The sequence below is a fragment of the Sciurus vulgaris genome (assembly GCF_902686455.1).
Source record: "Sciurus vulgaris genome assembly, chromosome: 6".
In the NCBI taxonomy this organism is placed as follows: Eukaryota; Metazoa; Chordata; class Mammalia; order Rodentia; family Sciuridae; genus Sciurus; species Sciurus vulgaris.
The window spans coordinates 6064730-6092290 of NC_136466.1; the positions used below are offsets into that span (position 1 = coordinate 6064730).

The 27561-nt window shown below is 39.2% G+C and overlaps 2 pseudogenes across 2 annotated transcripts; both read left to right on the forward strand.

The window, feature by feature from the left end:
- The first annotated feature begins 1149 nt into the window (after positions 1–1149).
- Positions 1150–8487, forward strand: LOC306663393 (transportin-1-like; annotated as a pseudogene). The gene is made up of 3 exons: positions 1150–3207; positions 8041–8190; positions 8276–8487. The product of its transcript is annotated as a transportin-1-like (transcript).
- Positions 8488–26034: 17547 nt separating this feature from the next.
- On the forward strand, positions 26035–26846 carry LOC306663394 (olfactory receptor 14C36-like; annotated as a pseudogene). The gene has a single exon. The product of its transcript is annotated as an olfactory receptor 14C36-like (transcript).
- The last annotated feature ends 715 nt before the right edge of the window (positions 26847–27561 follow it).

The following is a 27561-nucleotide window of genomic DNA, read 5'->3' on the forward strand; positions in this document are numbered from 1 at the left end:
AGGAAATCTTTTCAACAAAATCTGCCTAAACAAAGCACATCTACCAAGAGCATATCAACATGTTTATAACCATGTTCATATGGAATCCTTCCCAGCATGCAATGGAGCCTCAACAGACCATCACCAGTGAATTCCCATCGTGTTAACAGTGTGAAGGTCAAAACATCCATCAAAGGACATGTGTATTTTTAAAATGCTGTTGGATACATATAATGGAATCCCATTCATCTCTTAAAGTAATGATAAAAGTGCTACATGCTACAACGTGCACTAGTTTCAAAAACATCAGGCTGAACCCAGTCACAAAAAAGAGCACATATTGAATAATTCTAGCCATACAAAGTAATCAGGGCGTATAAATTCAAACATGGTCTGGTCAGGTTCTGACTCTCAGGGGTCATAGTGGCAGCAGCAGATGTTGGCATCTGAGTTACTGAGTGTGATTCCTTGGGGATCCACCCACAGAGACTTCCTTTGGGGCACCACAGGCAGCAAACTAAGCTGGTTTATGAGTGAAAACAAGATGAGCAAGGGCTTCAGAAAACCCTGCCACTGTATAAGAAGTCCCAGTCCCCAGACACCGCCCTCCAGAGGACCATGCGACAATGACCATTTTACCCTTGTTTTGATAAGCCTAAAGAATTTAATTCTCTTAAAACAATTGCCTACTTTATTGTCAATAAGCACCAAACTCTTTAATATCAAATTGGGTTACACAAGGAAGTTTCCTTAAATAGAATTTGTTCTAGAAAATGTAACATCTCAATCAACATCTAGATTTTAACAACTTCCTCATTTTTGTTCATACAAAATTAAAATTGGAATATGAACCCAAAAGATCCATGAGTAGCTTCATTTTGAAGAATAATGTGAAAGTGCATTTTCCAAACCTCCCAAATGTGTGACAGACTTCACTAAAAGTGAATGTTATATAATATTGGGACTACTCTCCTTTATCAGAGCCACTGATATTGACTACAGACATCACCTCCAGGGGAGAATTTCAGAATTGGTGTGACCTGTTACCAAAACTTTAGTCATTGATTCTGAAATCACAACATCTGTAAGAGAGTATTTGGAGCCCTTCAGCATAGTGAAGGATCTTCTGATATTTTAGATGGTGAAATTTCAGATCACACTGTCAACGTCATGATTCCCAAATGTTTATAGTTCTTCAATCACAGTAGCCCTAATATGAGGTTTCATGCTCTTGCATGTGTCTCTCAGTGTGTCTTCAGTAGGACTCAAGCTCTGATGTTGCACATTGATACTTTTATTCAAAATCTCTTTGCATTGCCTGGTGGTGAGGAACCAAATGTGCAAAAACATGTGTGCTGGACTCTTGTGATGTTGCTTGAAGTTTGAATGGATTGTCTGCTTCCTCACATGAATAATTTAGTTGAGTACATGCTACAGAGGACTGAAGATCAATATGAAAATGTGGATTTACCATCCTATAAATTTTGACTTACTTTGGCTGGGCAGCCAATATGCAAAGATGAACTTATGAGGTATTTTTCTAAATTGATTCCTGTGTTAGTGAACAATATGAAATACTCAAATACAGGTATGCTGCTCAAGGGTGATGTTGAAGAATATGAAATAATTCCTGATAATGAACAGGATATAAGGCCACATTTTCATTGATCAAGGTCTGTGACTCAGCAGCATGATGAACAAGGGATTGAAGAGGATGATGATGATGAAATTGAAGATAATGATACAATTTCTGACTGGGATCTAAGAAAATGTTGTGCTGCTGCTCTAGTTATTCTTGCAAAAGTGTATTGTGATGAGCTATTGCCACATATCTTGCCCTTTCTGAAACAATTGCTTTTTCTTTATGAATGTGACATTAAAAATGAGACATCTTGATTTTTGGAGCAATTGCTGAAGGTTGTATGCAGGGCATGACTCCATAACTGTCTGAGCTTATTCCTCATCTTATTCAGTTCCTGTATGGTGAAAAGTCCCCTGTGCATTGTGTTACATGCTGGACACTTAGCCACTGTGCACACTGGGTAGTCAGCCAGCCACAAAACACAAACCTGGAGCCATTAATGACAGAGTTATTAAAGCCTGTGGTGGATGGGAACAGAGAGTAGGAGGCCTACAGTGCATTTGATACCCTTGAAGAGGAGACTTGTACAGAACTTGCTCCTTGCCTTGCTTATATGCTTGACACCCGGGTTTTCACATTTAGAAAATACCAACATAAGAAACTACTTATTTTTATGATGCCATAGAAATGCTAGCAGATTCAATAGAATATGATCTAAACTAACAGAACATAACAAGAAGCTAATTCCTCCACTGATCCAGAAATGGAATACTTCAGAGGATGAACATAGAGATCTCTTTCCTTTACTTGAGTGCATATCTTCAGTTACCATGGCCCTGCAGTCTTGCTTCCCTCCATACTGTGAACCTATCACCGTGGTGTGAATCAAGCACAGAAGACACTTGCAAAGGCCCTGCTGAGCAATGCTCAACTAGTTCAATATGAGGCTCCAGGAAAAGATTTTATGAGAGTGGCTATTGATTTACTCAGTGGCCTGGCTGAAGGACTTGGAGGTAACATTGAACAGCTGGTAGCCTGAAGCAATTTCCTAACACTAATGCACAAGTGCATGGTCATGAAAATGCCACAAGTTTGACAGAGTTCCTTTTCCCTATTTAGGTGACATGAATAAAGGTTGCTTTCAGCATGTTAAACTTTGCATAGCCTATTTCATGCCAATATTGGGAACCTACAAAAATTCTAAGTTCATTTCAGGCTGCAACAATGCTCATGGGCAACTGGAGAAATCGCCATTCAAATGGGTATAGATATGCAGCTTACTTTCTTATTGTGGCACCAGCTTGTAGAAGTCATTAACATCCCAACACACTAAAGACCTTGTTACAGAATACAGCAATAACAAGTGGTTGTCTTGGTTATGATTGGGTTCAAAGGTGACCCCCATACTTCAGCAGTTCATAAGACCCTGGTGTACCTCTCTGAGAAACTTAGGAGACAATGAAGAAAAGGACTCAGCATTCCATGGGATTTGTACCATGACCAGTTTGATTCCTAGTGGTGTAATCCAGGTTGTTATACTGGATTTTTATACAGGTGTATCCAGGTTTCATCATGGATTGACCCTAAAGATGATCTCAGAGATATGTTCTGTAAGATTCTTCATGGGTTTAAAAATCAAGTTGAGGGTAAACGTTGGAGACATTTCTCAGACCATTTTCTCTTCCCTTCAAGAGTGTCTTGCAGATTTTTATGGTGTTTAATCTAGTATGCTTAAACTGCAGTCCTCAAGAGCCTGTGAGGGAGTTCCTGCACCCAGGGAACAAGTTACCCTTTATGGGGGGGAAGCATATAACCAGTAAGGAATACAGTATGACCCCAACTCTACTGGGAGGGCCTGGAGGGAGGTGTGATATCGTTGTATTAAGTCGATGTTGGGAAATATTTTAACATCTGGAACCTTTGTGGGTAGAAATCTGTCTTCAATTACAACTCTGCACAGGATGTGAAGAAGCAAAAAAATCTCTTCAGTCTATTCACAAAATAGTGCATTCTAAATATTATGGGGAATTGTACCAATACAAGAACCACTTAAATGATGCAGAGGGATAAGAAAGAGAAAAAAATCTATATTGCACAATAAAGGAAACCTGAGAATGGAGGCAACAAACACTAAAAACTTTATTTTTTAAATTTAAAGGTTTTTCTATAAATGTTCCCACATTATGGTGCCTTGTTCTGCATGCTAATGAAGAGCAACATAAAAAATCTAATATTGTTAAAAGTCAAATGACCTTCCCACTGCAGAAGCAGGATCTTGGAAATAATATTTTAAGCCCCTGCAATGTTCAAATAAAACAAATCAAATTTAAATAATGAAGCACCCAGTGAAATACCAAAAATTCACTTCTTTTACCTTTGTGAGATGGGGAGGGAGGAGGAAAAAATGGGGTTGGGCATATCAAAACTGAAGTTGACACTTTGATTTTACATTAAAATATTAATGTAGTCCATATAATTTGATGGCTGTACTTCATTAGTTTTAACTCCAAGGAAAACACGTTAGTTAAAGTGCAGTGAAAGATTCAGACATGCATTCTGGCTCCAGTGATTGAAGGTAAATCAGTGAGAAGCCAGCATGCTTGCATCCCATAGAGTGACATTGGTGTTTGTTGACCTATGTGGCAGCCGTTCTTGTTGCCTTTTACCAATTCAGAGTAGCCCTGCATTTGAAATGTCTTTGTTTGACCTACAAGTATCTCCAGCACCATGCCACCCAGGTCCAGCCCACCCACATGGATCTCCAGCACCACAGCACCCTGGGAGGAATCAGCAGTGGATGCTGTGGCTCCCCCATCTACCAACATGTGGGGATGCCTGTGCCCACCATCTTGGTTTATCCCTGAGCAGGACACTGCTATTGATAGTTGGGGCAGATCCCATCCTGGGACTCCTCATTATCAAATATCTTTCACACATTGGACTACTGAAGCCTGGAATGTTTTAGTAGTATATTACAGTTTTGTTGTAAATTTTATTATTATTATATTCCTATTTCTCTATCTTTTATGATTTCTCTCAGTCTCTCTATTCTCCTTACATCTGTTCCCTTGGACTCTCCCCTTTTCTCATGCTAAAAACCAACATCTTTTGAGTCCATATTCACTCTTCCTATGATCTAAGGCCTCTATATACACACTTCCTATCTGATCAACATTACATCCTACAAACATCCCCATCATCTGTCCACCACTAGCAATTGTAGACCTTATTGCAAATTATTGTTTATGCTGTACATAATAATCAAACTCATCATCTTCAGATCTTATGACAATACTGTTATCATCTTAATAGTTGCTATTTCTTGTAAGGCTGCATGTTCTTTGTGTTGTGTGCTGCTAATATTGATCTCCTCCTAAAAGGTGAAGTATCAGAATCCTGCAGATACACTATAAACCTATAGGGGAGAAAAATTATTTCTTATCTGCCCTGCTAGAGGGGAACATACAAGAACAGTGTGAAAATCATGGGAAGAAAGAATCCCAAATGAAACAAGATTCTATATTAAGAGAATTCACTGACACTGTGATGGAAGAAATGTCAGAAAGAGAGTTAAGAGTATACATAATTAAAAGGACCTACAAACTAAAGGATGACATAAGAGAGCAAATGCAGGCAAGGAATTATCACATCAATAAAGAGTTAAAAGACAGAAGGCAGGAAGCAAAATATCATTTCAATAAAGAGGTAAAGATTCTGATAAAAAAAACAAACAGAAATAATTGAAATGAAGAAAACAGTAAACCAAATTGAAAACTCATCAGAAACATCCCAAACTGACTGGATAGCTTGGAAGACAGAATCCCAGACAATGAACACAAAATGTTTAATCTTGAAAATAAAGTTGACCACACAGAGAAGATGTTAAGAAATCATGACCAAAACCTCCAGGAATAAAGGGATAACATGAAAAGACCAAGTGAAGAATTATGAGGACTGAGAAAGGCACAGAGATACAAACCAAAGAAATGAACATTCCATTCAATGAAATAATATCAGAAAATTTCCCAAACCTGAATGATGAAATGGAAAATCAAATACAAGAGGCTTACCGAACACCAAATGCACAAAATTACAACAGAGCCACACGAAGCCACATTTCAATGAAAATTACCAAAATACAAAATAAAAATTGAATTATAAATGCCAGAAGAAAAATTATCACATTACATACTGTGGAAAACAAATACAGATATCAGCATATTTCTCAGTCCAGATCCTCAAAACTCTGAAAGAACATAAATGCCAACCAAGAATCTTATACCCAGGAATACTAACCTTAGGCTTTGATGAGAAAAAAATATCATTCATGATAAACAAAATTTAAAGGAATTTATAAACAGAAATACAGGACTACAAAACTATGCTCAGCAAAATATTCCATGAAGAAGAAATGAAATTTTAACAATGAAAGTCAGCAAAGGGAGGAACTATTCTAAAGGAAAAGCTAATCAAAAGAGAAACGAAGTCAAATTAAAAACCAAAAATAATCCAAAATGACCGAGGAACACAATATATCTCAATCATTACCTGAATGTTAATGTTCTAAGCTTATTAATCAAAATATATAGATGGGATGATTAGATTTTAAAAAGGCCCAACAATATGCTGCCTTCAAGAGACTTATCTCATAAGAAAAGACATTCACAGACTGAAGTTGAAAGGATAGGAAAATCATACCATGCACATGGACTCAGTGAAAAAGCCCAGGTTTCCATTGTCATGTAAGATGAAGTGGACAACAAGTCAAAATTAGACGGGATAAGGAAGGACATTTCATGCTGATTAAGGGAAACATTAATCAACAAGACTAACAATCATAAATATTTATGCCTCAAACAATGAAGCATTTATGTACATCAAGTGAATCCTTCTCAATTTCAGGAATCAAATAGGCAAGGAATACAATAATAGTGTGTGACTTTACCATTACCCTCTCTCACCCCTGTATAGATATTCCAAAGAAAAATGAACAAAGAATGCACAGAACATAATAATATAGTCAACAAGTTTTGAGTTCACAGACATATGTACAATATTCCATCCAAAAATGAGTAAATACACTTATTTCTCAGCACCTGGATCCTTCATTAAAATAAACCATATTGTTATGCCACAAAGCAACTCTTAGCAAATGCTCAAAAAAAACAAACTACCTTGTATTCTATCAGATCATATTGAATAAAATTAGAAATCAATGATAAAATACAAATGAGAAACTACTAAACACCTGGACACTAAATAATATGCTACTGAATGATGCACGGATAGCAAAAGACATTAGGAAGGGGATAAAAATTCTTAGAGGTAAACAACAACAACAATAAAACATATCCAAGTCTCTGTAGCACTATGAAAACAGTCCTAAGAGGAAAATTCATCACATGGAACACATTTGAAAAAGGATAAAAAGTCAAGAAATAAATGACCTAACATTGTATCTCAAAGCCCTAGAAAAGAACAGATCATCACCAAAAATAGGCGAGAAGGAAATAATTAAAATCAGAGCTGAAATCAATGAATTTGAAATAAAAGAAGCAATTCAAATAATTGACCAAAACAAAGGTTAGGTCTTTGAAAAAATACACAAAATTGGTAACACTTAGCTACACTAATGAAGAGGAGAGAGAAAACTCAAATTACAAAAATTCATGATGAAAAATTAAATATTGTGACAGACACTATTGAAATACAAACATAAAAGGAAGATATTTTGAAAAACTACACTCCAATAAAATAGAAAACCTCAAAGACATTGACAGATTTCTAGACACGTGATCCACCCAAACTGAATGAAGAGGACTTTACACAATTTAAACAAATCAATTTCAAGCAATTAAATAGAAGAAGCCATCAAAGTCAAACCAATCAAGAAAAGCCTGGGACCATACATATTCTCAATCGGGTTCTACAAGACTTTTCCAAGAGCTAATTCCAATACTCCTCAATGTATTCCATGAAATAGAAAACGGGGAACCCTTCAAACTCATTCTATTGAAGCTAGTATAAGCTGATACCAACACCAAAGGACACACCAAGGAAAGAAAACTTCACACCAATACCCCTAATGAAATAATTGCAAAAATTCTTAACAAAATTCTGGCAAATTGCATAAAACGGAAAAAGAGGGGTGGGAGGGGTGGGGGGGAAAGGGAAAACATAACAGAATGAATCAAACAACATACTCTATGTAAATTTATGATTACACAAATGGTATGCCTTTATGCCTGTACAAGCAGAGAAACAACATGTATCCCATTTGTTTACAATAAAAAATAAATAATAAATAAATAAATAAATAAATAAAAACCTATTAAAACATAGTGACCATGGTCAAGGGAGCTTGGTTCATCCCAGGGAGGCAAGGATGGTTCAACATCCATAATCAATAGAGTAATTTACCACATCAACAGACTTAATGTTTAGAATGACATGAGGTCTCCTCTGTGTGTTGCTTGCAGATGCCACCGCTGCAGATGCCACCATCCAGACCCTCCAGAGGTCTTTTTCTGTGGGAAGGGTTACAGCTGGTCGTGAGGCCACTGACCCACATGCCCAGAGGTGTGTTCTCCAGGTGCTACTGTTGCTCACACCACCGCAGACCACACGAGGTCTGTTGACAGGCCACTGCAGCTGCTGTTGACTCTGTCGCAGACACCGTCTCCTGAACATCTACTGCCCTTGACGCTGTCTCAGATGCCTGGCTGCCCTCTACAATGCTACCTCCACTGCTGCTCCAAACCACCAATACTAGTGCCACCAAATCGACTGCCACTCACCTGGAGGTCTTCTCTCTGGGTAATGTGGCAGCTGAAGCCACAGCTGATGCTGTTGCCACTACTGCCACAGACCCCTACATGCTGCCAATGCCACTAATGGTCTGCAGCTTCTGTTTACCCACTGCCTGATGCCACTGGCCTCTGCTACTAACACTTCCACACAGTTCAGAGGTCCACTTCCAGGGAGAATTCAGGCATACCTGCACACAGCCACATCTACTTTGAGACGCGGGCCAGAGCCTTGGATTTGTTTGGGGTGCCCAATGGTTTGTTGCCATTGCCATTTTGGATGCAGCCACAATGGTCTAGGGATGCCACCAGGACCTGGAGGTTCAGTGTTATGGTGCCTATGAGCTTGGCTGCAACTGGGTTCTTCCTCCCAAGGATGTGAGTTGCCACCATCTAGTTACTTTCTCTCAGGATTGCTCATCCCTGGTGGTCTCTCTCCAAATTCTAGTGGCACTGAGATCTTGGGATTGCAAGGTGGCCAAACCCAGTACATCTGAGATTCAGATTGATGGGATGGTGACTGGTTCTCCAGGGCCTGTCTGGGCCAGGCACTCCTGTGGGAAGTCAAAGACAGGGCTGAGAATCTTGGACCCTGGCCGAGAATGTTGTTTGATTTTATATCAAGATTATTTTTATTTTTATTTTTTTCTTCTCTATCCACATATTTGGAGCAGGTGTTTTTTGAGCATCATTTAGTTGAAGATGGTGATACATGAATGGTATTTTGCTGATCTGCTATATACTCTGCCTATTCATGTTTTTAAGTTTTGTCTTCTCTTTATGTGTATTGTTCCTCTTCTTTGTCTGTCTTTCTAGATTCTCTTTCTACCTTTTCTCCACCTAATAGCAAATTTACTGTTGGTTCCTCTTCCATTCTTCCTGTGCAATTTTGCTTGTGGCTTATCTGTTTCTCCCTCGTGAACACCATGTTCTTTACTGTTGTTCTTTCTTTTTCCACTGTTATGGTTTGGATATGAGTTGTTCCCCAAAACTCACATGTAAAAATTGCAGAAAGGTTCAGAGGGGAATGATTAGGATGTAAGAGTCTTAACCCAATCAGAGGAATTAAACTCTGATGGGATTAATTGAAGTAGTAGGGTGAGGGCTGGAGGAGATTGGAATTGGGGTATGGCTTTTGGGTATATATTTGTATCTGGAGAGTAGACACACTCTCCCTCAGCTTCCTGATCACTGAGATGTGAGCTGTGTCCCTCTTCCACTCTCTCCTGCCATGATGTTGAACCTAACCTTGAGTCTCAAGAAATGGAGTCAGCATTTTAAGGATTAAATCCTCTGAAACTTTGAGCCCTTTAATAAACCCATCTGCCTCTATAATTTTTTCTGCTCAGACCCTATAGTCACAGCAGGGAAATTGCGACTAAACATTTACTATTTGAGATCGTAAATCCATTTGGCAAATTTTCTATTTTATTGTGGACACTGATTGAACTCATGATTGCAGTTTGTAGGAGAGGGCAGTGGATGCCTTGCTTGGAGCTATTAGATTTGAGGCTGTATAATGTTGCAGTGGGTGTTGTTGATATGGTCTTCCTCCTAAAGGTGGGACACTGGAAATTTTCACTGGCAATATAGGTGTATAGGATAGAGCCTGTATCACCTCAGATCCACACAACTAGGTGGAAAAACACACAAGCACATGAAGAAACAGGGGAACAAATGCCCTGAACAAACCAAGATGCCTCAGTAAGAGAAGCCACTGACAAGACAGTAGAAAAAATGGTCAAGGAGTTTAGAATGTACACAGTTAATCTGATCTGTGAAGTAAAGGATGGTATAAAGTGTAAAATCAAACAGAAAATGCAGAAAGTGAAAGATCACTCAATAAAGAATTAGAGATTGACATTATTCCTGTGAATAAATCCTAGTTATGTTAAACAGCAATTCAACCTGGTAATTAAAATTGGTGGTTTACAGTGACTGTAATAAAGATAGGGAGGAATAATATGTGTAATGGATTAGATGTTTCATTTCAATAAATAAAGGCATTTGGGAGCAAGCTATAGTTGGAAGTTGTACAATTTTGAAAATGTGGGAAATGACACTGACTGATTACCATGAACTGCACAAAGGCTAACTTTATATCATGTGGATTTAATGTGAAGGATAAGAAATTTTGCTAATGAGCTGAAATAGTGTTAGATGTTTCCCACTTGCAGGATGGTGAGTGAGTGAGAGTTCTCAGCACTCTTAATGTCACCTGATCCCATACACATCCCTAACTCACACTAAGGTGAAGGAAGCAGAGATGAGAATACATAGTGAGCCCACCAGCCTCTTCTCAGTGCTACTCACTTCTCAGCTATGACGTAGGTTGTGCCCAGCAGAGGACTCCACTGTGTTATCCACTGTGCATGCTGGCATGTGGCCAGGTCCTCTCTCCGGGCTCTGGAGATACTGCTGCCTGGTGCTGTGCTCACCCCTCTGGCTGCCTCTGCAGGCTGATCTCTGGGCTCCTTGGGGCCCTGCTCCCAATGTCGAGGCACCAGGTTCACATAAAGCAGAGGTGACTGAGCTCTCCACATCCCACATGCACTGTGCTGGCTGGACAAGATCCACCCTGGCTGCAGACACAGAAGAGACAGTTCTGCTTCCACATGGAGAATGGGCAACACTCAGGAGTGAGTACTTGGTAGTTGGAGTCCAAACACACCCAAATCTTCATTTTTATTCTGCTTAGAAAACTACATTCACATCCAGAAAGTCAGATAGCCCAGGAAACAAATGATTAATTCTGCAAAGATAAACAAACACAGAGAAGACTTCTACACAGTATTATTTGCTATGATTCCTGGAGCTTCAATAATAATGTACCTGGAGTGTCATGGACATCTGCATAGTGTTTGCAAGTAATGAATGTGATAGTTTGTCATGCTCCATTTATGGGCTTAATTTTTTTTTAAAATTACTTTTCTTACCACACACAGAAAATGCACAAAATTTTCTGCACAGATTTGAGAGGTGACAAAGAAATACATTCATATTAAGGCAAGAAGGATAAAATCCCAAAAATCTGGTAGGTGACAGGAAGATGGATAAGAATTCATTTAGTAAATGACATATAATTTTATTTTCAGCAGTTTTGGAAATAAAACTACTGATAGTATACAAAATTTTCCCTTAAGCACTTTGAATTCCACAACCTCACCTTTTTGTCCTGATCACAATTATTTTCTCCTTTTCAATAATTTTCACATTGTACAAAAGAAATATATTGGGTGTGATGAGGATCTGTATCCAGTGGTAAAAATATAAAAACAGGGTTGTGCAGCCTTGGGAAACACATTCTGAAGGCCAGGATATCACAAATTGCCCCTCAGCATTCCTCAATGACGATCGATAGCATTAAGTGATAATTGCTAATAGGAAAAACTGTAATTTAGAAAATAATTAAATTCTGTGTCCTACAGTCCTAGTAATCCTTTGCATTTTTAAATCCAATGTTTCCAATACACTTCCTTATTTTATGTACCATGAGAGATTGACCAAAAAGGAGCACCCAGATGTCACTGGAAGGCACTTGGAGCACTCCTTCTTCATGCTTCTGAAATTGAACAATGCTAACTTATCCTAGTACCTCTTTTCCTGACCCTCATGCTACCTGACCTTTGTATTATTTATGTTGCATCTCATGATTTTTAGAACGGATAGTTCAGAAAGCATTTTCTGATTTTAAGTCCTTTGGATATAGTCCAAGGACTGGGATATCTGAGTCAAATAGCGGTTCCATTTCAAATTTTCAAAGGAATCTCCAAACCGCTTTCCAGAAAGACTGCACCAATTTGCAACCCCAATAGAAATGTTTGAATGTGCCTTTTCCCCCACATCCTGGGTAATACCTATGGTTGCTTTATTCTTGATAATAGCCATTCTCATTGGGGTGAGATGAAATCTTAAGGTAGTTTTGACTTGCATTTCTCATTACTAGAGATGTTGAACTTTTAAAATATATCTGTCTAAAAAGCTTTCAGCAAAGGAAACTATCAGCAATGCGAAGAAAGAGCCTAGAGAGTGGGAGAATATCTTTGCCAATCATACTTCAGATAGAGCACTAATCTCCAGAATCTATAAAGAACTCAAAAACTCTACTCCAAGAATTCAAATAGTCAGTCAACAAATGGGCTAAGGAAATGAATAGACACTTCACAGAAGAAGATCTACAAGCAATCAACAAACATATGGAAAATGTTCAACATCTAGTAATAAGAGAATGCAAATCAAAACCACCCTAAGATTCCATCTCACCCCAATTAGAATGGCGATTATCAAGAATACGAGCAACAACAGGTGTTGGCGAGGATGTGGGGAGAAAGGTACACTCATACACTGCTGGTGGGGCTGCAAATTAGTGCAGCCACTATGGAAAGCAGTGTGGAGATTCCTTAGAAAACTTGGAATGGAACCACCATTTGACCCAGCTATCCCACTCCTTGGCCTATACCCAAAGGACTTAAAATCTGCATACTACAGAAATACAGCCACATCAATGTTCATAGCTGCTCAATTCACAATAGCCAGACTGTGGAACCAACCTAGATGCCCTTCAATTGATGAGTGGATAAAGAAACTGTGGTATATATATACAATGGAATATTACTCAGCCATAAGAATGATAAAATTATGACATTTGCAGGCAAATGGATGAAATTAGAGAATATCATGCTAAGTGAGATAGGCCGATCTCAAAAAGCCAAAGGACGAATGATATCGCTGATAAGTGGAGGATGACACATAATGGGGGGGAGGGAAGGATTAGAGTTAGGGTTAGGGAGGGGGGCAAGTATGGAGGAAGGAACTACTGTATAGAGGGTAAAGGGGGGTGGGAGGGGTGAGGGGAAGGGAAAAAATAACAGAATGAATCATACAACATTGCTCTATGTAAATTTATGATTACACAATGGTATGCCTTTACGCCATGTACAAACAGAGAAACAACATGTATCCCATTTGTTTACAATTAAAAAAATATATATATATAATTACAGTCATGTTCCAACTTGAAAAAAATATATATATATATCTGTTCATTTCTTGTTTGTCTTCTTCTGTGATATGTCTGCTCAGTTTCTTAGGCCATTTATTGACTGGGTTCTTTGTATTTTTGGTGTAAAGTTTTTTGAGTACTTTATAAATTCTGTAGATAGTGCTCTATCTGAAGTGTGTGTGACAAACATTTTCTCCCACTCTGTAGGCTCTCTCTTCATATTTCTGATTGTATTTTTGCTAAGGAAAGTTTTTAATTTCAATCCATTGCATTTATTGATTCCTGCTTTTATTTCTTGTGCTTTGGGAGTCTTCTTAAGAAATTCTTGTCCTAAGCTGACATGATGAAGATATGGGCCTACTTTTACCTCTGTTTGTTGTAGGGTCTCTGGTTTAATTCCTAGGTACTTGATTTATTTGAGTTGAGTTTTCTGCAGGGTGAGAGCTAGAGGTTTAATTACATTTTGCTGCATATGGATTTCCAGTTTTCTCAGCACAATGTATTGAAGAGGCTATCTTTTCTCCACTGTATGTTTTTGGCATCTTTGTCCAAAGAACTTAAAATCAGCACACTACAGTGATGCAACCACCAGAGTATTTATAGCAGCTTAATTCACAATATCTACATTGTGGAACCAACCTTGATGCTCTTCAATAGATGAGTGACATAGAAACTGTGACATCCATACACAATGGAATATTACTTAGTCACGGAAGAAGAATAAAACTATGGAATTTGCAGGTAAAAGGATGAACTGGAGACTATCATGCTAAGTGAAATTAGCCAATCCCCAAGAATCAACGGTTGAATATTTTCCCTGATAAGTGAATGATGATACATAATAGGTACTTAAGGAAAGAATTGAGGAATGTTGGATTGGTACAGTGAAATTATGGGTGGGAAAGGAGAGAAGGAAAGATAATGGAATGAGACAATAATCCTTACTCTATGTACATGTATGATTACACAATGGTGACTGTACATCCTGCAAAACCAGAAAAATAAAAAGTTGTACCCCATTTGAGTACAATGGATAAAAATAATAATAATTTTTTAAAATTGTTTGTCTACCCCTTAAAGGACATTGTTTACCCTTTAAAGGACATTGTACACTCTAAAATCATTGAAGTCAAACTATAGAAACTAAAGCTTATTCCTTATTTTAAAAACGTAGCTTCTTAAAGTAATCATATTTTGTTGATCTGCAGGATACTCTGAGACCTATGATAGTTATGTGGTGATTCATATATTTATTTTGTCATATCCACAATCTGAATTTTTCCTATGAGACTGATCCATGAAAAAATAAGTCACATTTAGACAATTTTTCAAGTTTAAATTAAAACACAAAAGCAAAGATGGACTTCAAATAAAAACAATAAATCAAATTATATACTGGACAATTTACTAACTTATTCTGGAGAAACTAAAACAGCATGTGGTTTAGTAGAAAAAAGTAGACACAAGAAACATACCTCTATAACTCTATGTCAGCTTCTGGATCCCAAACCAATATTTGATTGTCCATATTACATTTGATACAAATGTCTAGGGGTGGTCACCCAGGAACCCTGGTAGTGCACAGAGGTTAGTACAGAGAGCTAAAATTTTGCAAGATGTTAATATGAATTTGTCACACCACAAATCACCTTCAGAATTTATCATATATTTACTTTCTTACATATTGTATTATTGTATTTTTTCTCTTACTGTGATCAAATCTTTTAAAACACCAATATTTTTCTTCTTTACAACCCCAGTATCTGAAATTGCAGTGGCCATATTGTATTATCAATAAGCACACGTTGAGTGATTACTGCTGTAGGGAGAACTTACCTTGCAAGTACACAGGCCCTGGGCTTGCATGACCTTGCCCCCAGTCCACACTCTGTGTGCTACAGCTGTGTAGAAGGGGCAGAGCCTGCTTGGGAACTCTTTACCAATAAATAAGTAGAAGAAAGCCAGTCCCAGGTGAGTGGTCAGCCAACAAGGCCACCAGGCATTAGTTCATTAACTACTGTGCAGGAAGTCATGCACTTGTTCTGGAAAGGATAAGAAGGTAATGATACATGGTCCCAAATCAAGGAATTTGCACCAGCAGATTTGGGTGTTGGATACATACTGATATAGTTAAAGGTCGTATAACATGTCCATTTCTAACACTACAGAAAAGTGCAAAAATTTTAAGTTTCCAGAGGAAATCTTTCATTTACCCTCCTCTAAAATCCAAACATATTAATTGGGAAATATAAATCCATATGTGACAGTAGAAAAGGGTCTCTGTCAGCAAGTTCCAGAGCATACTGTTAATAAGGATGTCACTCAGGTGTCAGCTTCAGGTTTGTGTCAGGGAGAAATGGGGGATGGGGAAAGAAACAAATTGCTGCCACACTGAGTGGGACCCCTTGAACTTCACCCTCACTGTGAAATGAGCACCAACCTACCTGAGTCTGGCCACCCATCCCTGGCCTTGGGGGACACACACATTTCAAGGGAAACCTAAGCAGGTTCAGGAGGAAGGTCACCTTTCTAAGGGTGAGTGTGGTTAACCTGACAAGGTGCTGAGGAGGATCCAGGTTTGCAGAGGACAGAGGAAATGACAGTGTAGTTGACTGGAGATTAAACTGATCTAAGCAGCTTCAGAAGTGCTATAGCAATAAGGAAATCCTTCCTTTTAGGATATACAGTCAGCGTCTTTTTAATGATTATTATGTCATTGAGAAGAAATGACCATAATGGAAGGTGTCAACAAGAGGAAAGTAAATTATTATAGACAAAGGAATCTTCAACTCCATGGTGCTGAACATGGAATAGAAGCACAGTATGGAAAAGTAGTAGTCCAGGAGAATGTCATCTGAGCTGGATCATGGATATCTTAAAGAGCTTACAGTGATCTAGTGGAAAGGAAAAGAGAGCCCCAGTGGGAGATGAAACAGGTCCATGGTTGAGGGTGTGTGGTCGTAAGAGAGCACCACCATGTCCTGATGGAGAAGAGGGAGAGTGGGGAACTGCAGGAGAGTCCAGGAGAAGTCAGTCACCTCAGATTTCCACAACCCTGAGGACCTGCCTCTCTGCAATAAAAGGGTTGTTTTTAGAGACGCTCTCCTCACAAATAAAATTGTTTTCAAGTTCATTACAATCAACACTCTAAAGTTATGAATAGTTTCTTACATAAATATATAAAAGTAATTACCATTAGAATGACGTAAGTGTGGGAAAAAGGCAAAACAATGGTGAAATTGTATTTATGAAAGAGAAAGAAGGTAAATAAATTATAGAGCATTGAAGAGCACAATGTCAGACAGGTGGCCCTGCAGGAGAGGAGTTGAGCAGCCCCAGCAAGGGCTCTGCATGGGGAGTCTCAGAGGCCATGAGAGGCGTGATGGAGGAACTGAGGAAAACCCTGCAGGGCACACCCAAGACCTGGGTAGCAGACCTCCACACCTGCACTGGGAGATGCACTCTGTTTAGAGTGATTACATATATCAGTAAACAAAGAGTGACCTTTCCTCAGAAATGAAAGCTGCTACAAATTATAAGAAAACACCATGCAAAGAAATATGTAGAGTAATTCTATTAATCATGTTTATTGATTACTGCCTATTATCTCTTTTTCTTCCCAATCAGAATTTCCAATAAATACCAATTACATCATTGTAACGTAATTGCTACTCCTGGACTCTCCTGATGGCTGGAATATGGTTTTCTCTATTTCACGGTATTCCCACTGACCTACATGGGCACCTTATTAGGACACCTGCTCATCATCACTGTCCACCACTGCTGACCAGAAACTGCACGCACCCATGTACTTCTTCCTCAGGAACCTGTCCATCTTGGACATGTGCTTCATTTCCATCATTGTCCCCAATGCCTGTGTCAACTCCATCACTGGCGACAGGGCCATTTCAGTGGCTGGCTGGGCAACTCAGATCTTCTTGGTCATTTATTTTGCATATGTGGAGAGTCGGTTTATATTCATCATGGCCTGGGGACTGCGATGTGGCCATCTATCAAACTCTCCAGTACCCCATCACAATGAACCCTCAGTTTTGTGTCCACATGACACTGGCTTTCCTGCTCACTTGCCTTGGATATGCAGGTGTGCACAGTGAAAACAACTTCCAGCAGTCCTTCTGTCAATCAAATGTGTTCCATCAGTTCTTCTGTGATGTCCCCTTTCTGCTGAGGCTCTCCTTCTCTGACACCACTAGCAACATGATCCTTCTTTTTGTCACTATTGTAATAATTGGTCATAGCCCATTTGGCATAATAGTCATGACATATATTCACATATTTTCTACTGAAATTTCCCACACAACCCCAGGGAAGGTCTTCTCCACCTGCACCCCTCACATCCTCATGGAATCCATCTTCCTCAGTTCCATCCAGGTGTGTACCTGAGGCCTTCAGCAACCTCTGACACACTCCAGGACATGCTTCTCTCTGCCTTTTACACCATAGTTTCTCCCTCATGAATACGCTCATCTACAGTCTCAGAAACAAATTGCTAAATGAAATTGTGAGAAGAATAATAGAAATACAGTTGTTCTGGAAGAAAGGATAAAGATGCATTTCACTATTACCCTAATTTCAGTGAGTGGAGTAGAAAACATCAAGTGCTCTTCTGATCTGGGCTTTATAATTTTCACTGCCTAGCCCACCATTGTATTATTAGAAGGTCAATTATTTTATAAAATAATTTTTATGATTTCCATATTATGCTATGAATACTTCATAAAATGTATAACTTTGTCAATGTGGTTTAATGTGTAAATATAATTCGTTATATTTTCTGAAATCATTTATGGTTACTATTGTTAAAGTTTCTTCAAATATGTCACAGTTCTTGTATCAAACATTGTCACAGGGGAAAACATCATAAATAAAACGTGGACATAATGTATAAATACATAATCTGCCCTTTTTCAGATAATCTGCCCTTGTGTCAGATTTTTAAGCACTGACATACATAATTGAGTCTATTTAATTACTATGAGAAAATATAAATTTCAAATACTAAAGCGTTTGTAACCAAAACTGAGAAAGATCACAATATTTCTCTGCATCTAGAATATAAAATAGGAAGAATCTCGGTATCCATGAAGAAAGCAAAAGGCAAAGCTTACAACCTTCATGTCCTCACAGTCAAATTCGTCCACTGGGGAAGAGCACCCCTGACTCCCCCAGCTGTGATGGCTGCCAGTTTTGTTATTTTCATAAGTGACCCAGTGTCCGGGACCAACCCCGAGGGCTGAGTTTCAAGGCAGTTTTTGAGGGTTTTCCTCCCACATATCTTATTGCTGTAATGTTTATGCCAATGAATCATGCCTGATGGACGATAATTGCCTCACCTCAGTGTCTAACAAATGTCAACTCCACACATTCTCTCATTTTACTGAAGTTCATAAAGGAAACCCCCAACTGTACTTGTGGCCATCTTTTTTGTTGTTGTTGTTTTCAGCAGGGATTTAATGCCAGAGCACAACCCCAGGCTTTCTCTGTTTTAATACACAAAACAGGGTCTTGCCAAGATGCTTAGGGTCTCCCTAAGTTGCAGAACCTGTCTTCCAACATGAGATCCTCATTCCTCAGCCTCCCTATCCACTGAGATTGCAGGTGCTCATGCCTGTGCCCATTTTGTGGCAGCTCATTATCTCACACAAGTTAGTTCTCTCCAAATGTTTTAGTGTTCTAACTGGAATATTCTCTGTGATCATTAATTATAACTGACATATGCTCAATGTCAAGGTAGTAGGGGTATCTACATAACAAACTGAGAAAAATTGTTATATAATATCACAATCAATATAGTAAATTCCATTTGAAGGACAATTCTGTTCATCAGTACACTAATAGAAAACACTGGAGGAGAGCATAAATGTATTTATTAGCTAGGAAAATACATACCTAAACATATGTAGTTAATTAATAAAGACATTTCTTAAAGTTTTCGAGCACGAGAGCACTTTAAGAGGACAAATGAACACTCAGGAGTTGGCTGATGCAGGAAACCTTGACTTGCTCAATAGGATCCAAGCCAGAACGCAAGCTCCACCCTCAACCTGTGTCCCATGGCTTCTGGTTCTCACTGTCCCACGTTTATGAAGGCTTCAGAATGTTTATGTCAATACCAGAGACATATAACATTGTAAGAAGGCAGTTATTTCTATCAGTACATTTAAAAATCAGATTTTACCAGAGTTTAAAACAGATCATTTTAAAAACTGGAGCCAAGGAAAGAGTGGTTGTAAACAGATTGCAAACCCTGAAAAGATGCCAAATATTTCACATGTAGACAACAGGAAAGGTGCTGAGGACATCTAAGAAATTGCACGTCCACACCCATCACACACTCAAGGATGTAGAAGGGAAATTTCCTTGAGAAGTGTCTTGGGAACACCCTGCATGCACAAGGGGCTCAGCTATTGAGATTACCATGCTCAGCAATGAAGACATTCAGAAACCACCATGACAGTAATTTCAGGGACCCAACTATGGTGTGAGTTGCTATCCTACTTAGCATCAATTATGTGGTGCTGGCTCTGCAGGAAAGTAGGGTATGCAACTGAACAGGTCATGATGCCTTCTAACATCATTTCAAAGAAAGGCCAGTTAATCCAAGGAAACTGTAGCATAGTCTGCAGCTCTGCAGGCTACCCCTGACATGCTGATTAGTGAAGCAAAGTTGGAATGGAATTCCCAGAAATCAATAATTACCTGTAGCATTAACTGCTTCCCAAGAAAAGCTACTGGCAGCAGAGAGAGCTAAAGGCAAAGAGAGACCCTGAGCTCTACAACTGGCAAGTTCAAAAGAGGAGGAGTTCCCAAGCCCTTTGGAAAGAACACTTCAGTCAAGGGTCCTGTATAGAACATGAGGAATTACAGGTGGAGTTATGTTTGATCAACTGGTTTTGGCGTTCCTCAGGTCCCATCCGTTCTTTCCATAGCCCTATCAATCCCTTTGCAATGGGAAGGTTTACATTTTACCAGTGGACATCGGATGTATATAACTTGCTTTGATTTTTATTGAGGCTCACAGGTAAGAGTTTACCCTCAGTTTCAGGTGAGATTTTGGACTTGAACTTTTGGGCAAAGTTGGAATTGTGAAGACCATGGGATGCTTGGAGATGGACTAAATTCATTCTTCAATGTGCAATTGACATGAGATTTGCAGAACCAGTGGTGAAATATTATGGGTGGGATGTGAGATGTCTCCCAAAAGTTCCTATGCATGGGCAGCAATTTTGAATTGGGAAAAGACTGGATTGTGAGAGCTACAACCTATTCAGTCCATCCTGGTTTGAATGAATTGACTGGGTGGGAGCTTTAGGCATGTGAGGGCATTGATGGGGGAGATGGGCCACTGGGGTTAAGCCCTGGAAGCATTCATTGCCCTTCCATCCCCTTTCCCATTCCTGGTCTTTGTTTCCTGGCAGCTATGTCTTGAGCAGCGTCACTCTGCTGGGTCCTTCCATAATGTTTCCACAAAATGGGTAAAAAGTCTTGGAATTGGCCAAAGATAGACTGAGCCCCAGCACCCATGAGACAAAATATGATTTACCTCAACTGAATTGGTATTATTGTGGGCTTTTAAACCAGGTATTTTGGTCATAGAAATGAAAATCTGACTGGCACAATTATTCATCACAATCATACAGAGTACAGAGTGTATACCAGAGATATCAAAAATGGAAACACATATAACCAATGAATTAGTCCCATTATATTAACAGACTGAGTACAACTAGGTACAAAATTGGATGTGTTGATAAAAATAGTTTTGGCATATTCATATAATGAAATGTCATTCATCAGTAAGGAATGAACTAGTGATACACTCTATGAGATGGATTAATATTGACTTCTAAGTCAAGTCAGAAGAAAGATCATATGTTGAATTATTTCATTCATATGAAATTCACAAATATGTAAATCCAAAGACACAGAATATACTTAGAGTTTTCTAGTGGCTGCAATAGGGATCGTAGGGACAGTGTGTGTAGCAGATTTGATGGTTCATCTGAAGTAATAAAAGTATTTGGAAACAAGATAGAGTTGGAAGTTCTACAACTTTGTAAAGTGGTAAATATTAATGAATTGATAACCATGAACTCTTACAAAGGTTAATTTCCTGTAATGTGGATTTCATCTCAAATAAGAAACTTTGCTCAGAAATGCAGATAGTGTTAGGTGTTTCCCACTTGCAGGTTGGTAAGTGAGTGAGAGTTGCTCACCACCCTAATGTCAACTGATCCCCATAAGCACCCCCTTACTCACACTGAGGTGAAGGAGGCAGGATGAAAACACACCAGTTAGAACATCTTTCTCCCCTCAGGGTCACACATTTCTCAGTAATGACTTAGGGTGATTCCCAACAGAGTATTCACACTGTGTCATCCACTGTCCATGCTGGCAGGTGGCCAGGACTGCTCTCCTGGCCTCTGGAGATGCTGCTGCCTGGCAGTGTGCTCAGGTCTCCTGCTGTCTCTGCAGGCTGAGCTCCAAGCTCCCAGAGACCTTTCTTCCTCTGGCAAGGCACCTTGTTTACATAAACCAGAGGTGACTGAGCTCCCCACATCCCACATGGCAATGGGCTGACTGGACATATCCAACTGCCTGCAGACACAGTTGATGGGAGAAGCCAAGGAGAGACTCAGTTCTGCTCCCATGTGGAGAACAGGCAGCACTCCAGTGTGAGTACTTGGCAGTAAGAGTTTAAAGTATAAGATGTCTCATTTTTATTATGCTTAGAAAACTGCAATCCCAATCAGATATTCAGCTAGCCCACGAATTGATTGGTTAATTCTGCAAGAATAACAGGCACAGAGATGTCTTGTGAAAACTGTAGTATTTGCTGATTCCTAGTGGTTCAAGAGTAATGTCACTAGAGTATGTTGCAAGTAACACATTTGATAGTTCTTCATGCTGCCTCTTATGGGTTTAAATTAGTCATTTCAATTACTTTACTTGCCACACTTTGAAAATGGACAGAATTATCTCCTAAGATTCATGAGAAGACAAATTTCATTCAGATTAAGGCAAGAAGGCCAAATTGTCAAATAATTGGCAGGTGACAGGTAGGTGGATATTAATTCATTCAGCAAATGACATACCTGCTTAGTCTTCAGTAGCATTAGTAAGAAAGCATCTAATACTATATATAATTTTCAGTGAAGCACTTTGAATTCATCAATCTCATCTTTTTGTCCTGATCACAATTATGTTCTCTTATTTTTAAATAATTTTTCACATTTTTATTAAAATATATTAGGTGTAAGTATGGGGCAGGGTGTCCAGTGGTAAAAATTTAAAAATAGGTTCATACAGTCTTTGAAAACACATTATGAATGTCAGGATTTTAAAAAGTTTCCTTAAGCATTCCTCAATGATTGATCAATAGCACTAAGCCAAAATTGCTAATAGGGAAAAATGCAATGTATTTCATTCATTCTGTATCTTTTTAAGTTTATTTATTTTGGTTTATTGTACACAAATGGGGTACAACTGTTGATTCTCTGATTTTACATGAAGTAGAGTCGCACCATTTGTGTAATCATACATGTACACAGGGAAATGATGTTTGTCTCATTCTGTTATTTTTCCTGCCCCCCCATCCCTCCCACCCCTCTGTTTCCTCTATATGATCAACCCAAGCAATCCTTTGCATATTTAAATTCAATCTGTTTACCATCCATTTCCTTATCTTAAGCTCTTTCAACAGAAGGACCAAAATGAAACCTCCCAGCTGGACCCACTTATAGAAGAAAGGACTTGGGCACTTCCTCCTCATTCTTCTGGCATTAAACATATGCTAACTTCTCCTCCTGTTTCTTTTCCTGACACTCATGCTACCTGAGGTTTGTTTTCTTTACTCCCCCATCTCAAGTATTTTAGGAAATAATTTTCAAAAAGCAATTTTCACCCCATAAACAAGAATGTAGTTCTGACTACTCTAAAGTTATTGAGGTCAAACTACAGAAACTAAAGCTTATTCCTTATTTAAAAAACTAGGTTCACAAAGTAATCATATTTTGAAGATCTTCAAGAATACTCTGAAGACCTATGAAATCAGGTGGTGATTCATATCAAGACATCATATCCATAATGTGAAGTTTCCCATAAGACTGATTCATGAAAAGTCAAATAGAGAGAAGAATTTTTCAAATTGTAGTTAATTACATAAGCAAAGAAGGAAATAAACTAAGTTCATAGAATGCAACTACATTTACTGGAGAATTGACTTAAGTTCTCTTGGAAATACAAAGCAATACATGGTTTAGCATACATAAACTGGAAACCAACAAAATGTCTCTGTAGTTCTATGCTAGCCTCCAGAACCCAAACACATATTTGTTTTTCCATCTTATATTTGACATAAATGTCTAGGGGTGGTCAATAAGGATCCCTGACATGTCTGAAGGTCAGTATAGAAGGCTGAAAAGCTGCATGGTTTTTAATATGGATTTGTGTCGTTACTCATCAACTTCAAAATTTGTATTATGTATTTACACTCTTATCTATTGTATGTACCTCTCAAGGTAATCAAATTATTTTAAAATACAAATATTTTTCTTGTTTACAAAACTTCAACTTCTGAAACTGTGAGCATATTTACATCAACAATAACGTTTGTTGAGTGACTACTGAAAAGACACATTGCCTTGCAAATGCACATGGGGCCAGGGCTTCCCTGACCCTGCACCCCAAGGGTAGAGTCTGCTTGGGAGCTCTTCATCTGTCAATCAGTAAAGAAAGCCAGTACTGGTGAATGTTCAGTCAACAAGCCACCAGGCATTTGTTCATTAACCACTGTTCAGGAAGTCATGCACATGCTCCTAGAATGATAAAAATATGAATGATACAAGGTGCCAAATCAAGGAACTTGCACCAGAGATTTGAGAGATGAATACATACCAATTTAGTGAATGGCTGTAGAACATGCTGATTTGTAACATTATAGAAGAGTGGAAAAAAATTGAGACTGTAAAGCAGTATCCAGAGGAAAAGTTGCATTTGACTGTCCTCTAAAGCCCACTTCATAGTAATGGGGAAATTTAAGTCATCTTGTCACAGTAGAAAAGGCCTCTGTCAGCAAGTATTAGGTGTGTACTATGGACAAGGAGGACACTCAACCATGAGCTTCAGGTTTGTGTCCGGGAGGAATGGGGATGGGGAGACAAAGAATGCAAGTTGACTGCATAGAACCACTTGAATCTCACACTCACTGCAAAATTAACACCAAACTACCTGTGTCTGGACACCCACAAGTGACACAGAGGGACACACATTTTTCCAGAGGAGCCCAGACGGGCTCATCAGGATCACTTTTCTAAGGGAAAGTGTGATTAACCTGTCGAGGTGCTGAGGAGGACCCAGATTTCCAGAGGCCACAGGGAATGATGATGTAGGTGACTCAGGATTGAACTGGTCTGAGCTGCTGCAGAACTGTTATAACTATGAGCAAATCCTCCTATCAGTGTAAAAACTCAGTATCTTTTTGTATAGTTATGACATTGAGAAGAAACGAATATACTGGATGATGTCAAAAAGAAAAGGACAAGCTGGGGATATGTCTCAGGTAGTAAATTGCCTGCCTTGGAAGCACGAGGCCCTGGGTTCAACCCCCAGCACTGCCAAAAAAGAAAAGAGGACAAATGATTGCATAGACAGTGGAATATTAGGTTTCATGGTGATGAACACAGAATAAAAATATATTAAGGTAAAAATTAAAAGTTTAGGAGAATGTCAGCTGTCCTGGAAGCAGGTGGCTTTAAACACCTTACGCAAATCAGTAGGAGAAGAAAACAGAGCCCCAGTGGGGGCTGCAACTGGCCTGGCTGAGGATGTGTGGCCATGAGACAGCACCACCCAGGTCCTGGGGATCAGCAGGGACAGTGGGGAACTGAGGGGAGACCACGTACAGTCAGGTGACCTCAGATTACCACAGCTCTGGACTTGTGGGCCTGGAATGGGAAAGTTTGAATCCTGTAGATGGTTTCCTCATGAGTAAGATCTATTCCTGTTCATGGTGATAAATACTCCAACTATATAGATAGATTCCTACATAAATTAAACATTGACTGCAATTCAAATTATTAGTTATAATTCTTATTTTTATACAATGGCAAAACAGGGTTGAATTGCATTTCTGGAAGAGAATGAGGGCAACTATTTTATGAATCATTAAAGAACACACTGTAGGACAAGTGACCTTGCAGGAGAGGATGTGAGCAACCCCTGTAAGTGCCCTGCATGACAGTCTTAGGAGGTCAAGGGAGGCATGATGGGGGAGCTGAGGACAAGCCCTGCAGGGCACACCAGACCCTGGGCTGCAGACCTCCACACCTGAACTGAGAGGTGCACTCTGCTTAGAAACAATTTAAAAAATCAGAAAACCAAGAGTGACCTTCCTCTACAGAGAAAGTAACTACAAAATACAAGCAAATAAATTGGACATGAATATGTAGAGTATTTGCATTAATCATGCTTTGCTTCCTCTCTCTTACCTCTTTATCTTCCTAGACAACCAGAATTTCCTGTAAATGGCCAATGCCACCATAGTAACTGAATTTATCCTCCTGGGTTCTCCTGATGGCTGGAATATGATTTTCCTCTATTTCACAGTATTCTCACTGACATACCTAGGTACCTTGTTAGGGAATCTTCTGATCGTCACTGTCACCACTGCTGACCAGAACCTGCACATGCCCATGTACTTCTTCCTCAGGAACCTGTCCATCTTGGACATGTGCTTCATTTCCATCACTGTCCCCAATGCCTGTGTCAACTCCATCACTGGCAACAGGATCATTTCAGTGGCTGGATGTGCAACCCAGATCTTCTTGGTCATTTTTTGTGGATGTGATGAACTTCTTTTTCTCTCCATCATGGCCTGGGACCGCTATGTGGCCATCTGTCAGCCCCTCCAGTACCCCATCATCATGAACCCTCAGTTTTGTGTTCGCATGACCCTGGTTCCTTGCTCAGTGCTCTGGTGTATGCAGGTGTGCATACTGGAAACACATTCCGATTGTCGTTCTGTCAGTCAAATGTGGTCCATCAGTTCTTCTGTGATGTCCCCTCTCTGCTGAGGCTCTCCTGCTCTGACACCACCAGCAACATGGTCCTTCTGCTTGTCTCTACTATAATAGTTGGTGGTGGCTCCTTTGGTATAATAATCATGTCATATATTCGCATATTTTCAACTGTGCTGAAAGTTCCCAACAAAACCCCAGGCAAAGCCTTCTCCACCTGCACCCCTCACATCCTCGTGGTGTCCATCTTTCTCAGCTCCAGCATAGGTGTGTACCTGAGACCTTCAGCAACTTCTGACACACTCCAGGACATGCTTCTCTCTGCTGTTTACACCATGGTTCCTCCCTTTTTGAATCCTCTCATCTACAGTCTCAGGAACAAACAGGTAAAGGAAGCTGTGAGGAGAGTAATACAAAGACAGTTGTTCTCTAGGAAATGAGAAAGATGTATTTCAGCATTATCCTAATTTCCCTGATTGAGATTCATAATGTGATACAATCCTCTTCATATGAGTCAATTTAATTTCTACTAAAATATATAAAAATCAAATTCCAAAGAAGTTATAACCAAAAATGTAGGGTGAATCACAGTAATATTTCTGTAAGATAATCCATAAAATAAGAAGACTCTCCTTGTCCATGGAAGAAATAGAGAACCTATGTCCTGACAGTCAAATCCATCCACTGGGGAAGAGCACCCCCATTCCTGGGCCCATGTTGGCTGCCACTGTTTTATGATGGCCATGATTTGCCCAGTGTCATGGTCAATCCCCAAGGCTGATTTGCAGGACAGGTTTCGGGCAGGTTTCCTCCCACTTATCTTTATTCTCTGATGTGTATACTAACATGTCATGGATTATAATTATGGAAAAATGGACCGTAATTATCTAGCCTCAATGTCTTACCCAGGTCAACTTTTAATTTCCCTCAATTTATTGGAATTCAAAAAGGAAACATCTATATGTCCTTGTTTCCTAAAGCCTTGTGACAACCTTTTGCTGTTTCTGGTGGTGGTGGTGGTTTTCATGTTGTTGAATTTGTTGGGTGTTTGGTTGTTATTTTTCCAGGGATTTAACCCAAGGGCAGATCCCCAATCCTTTTGTGTTTTACTTAGAGTGAAGATCTTGCTAAGTTGCTAAGGGGCCTCCTACATTG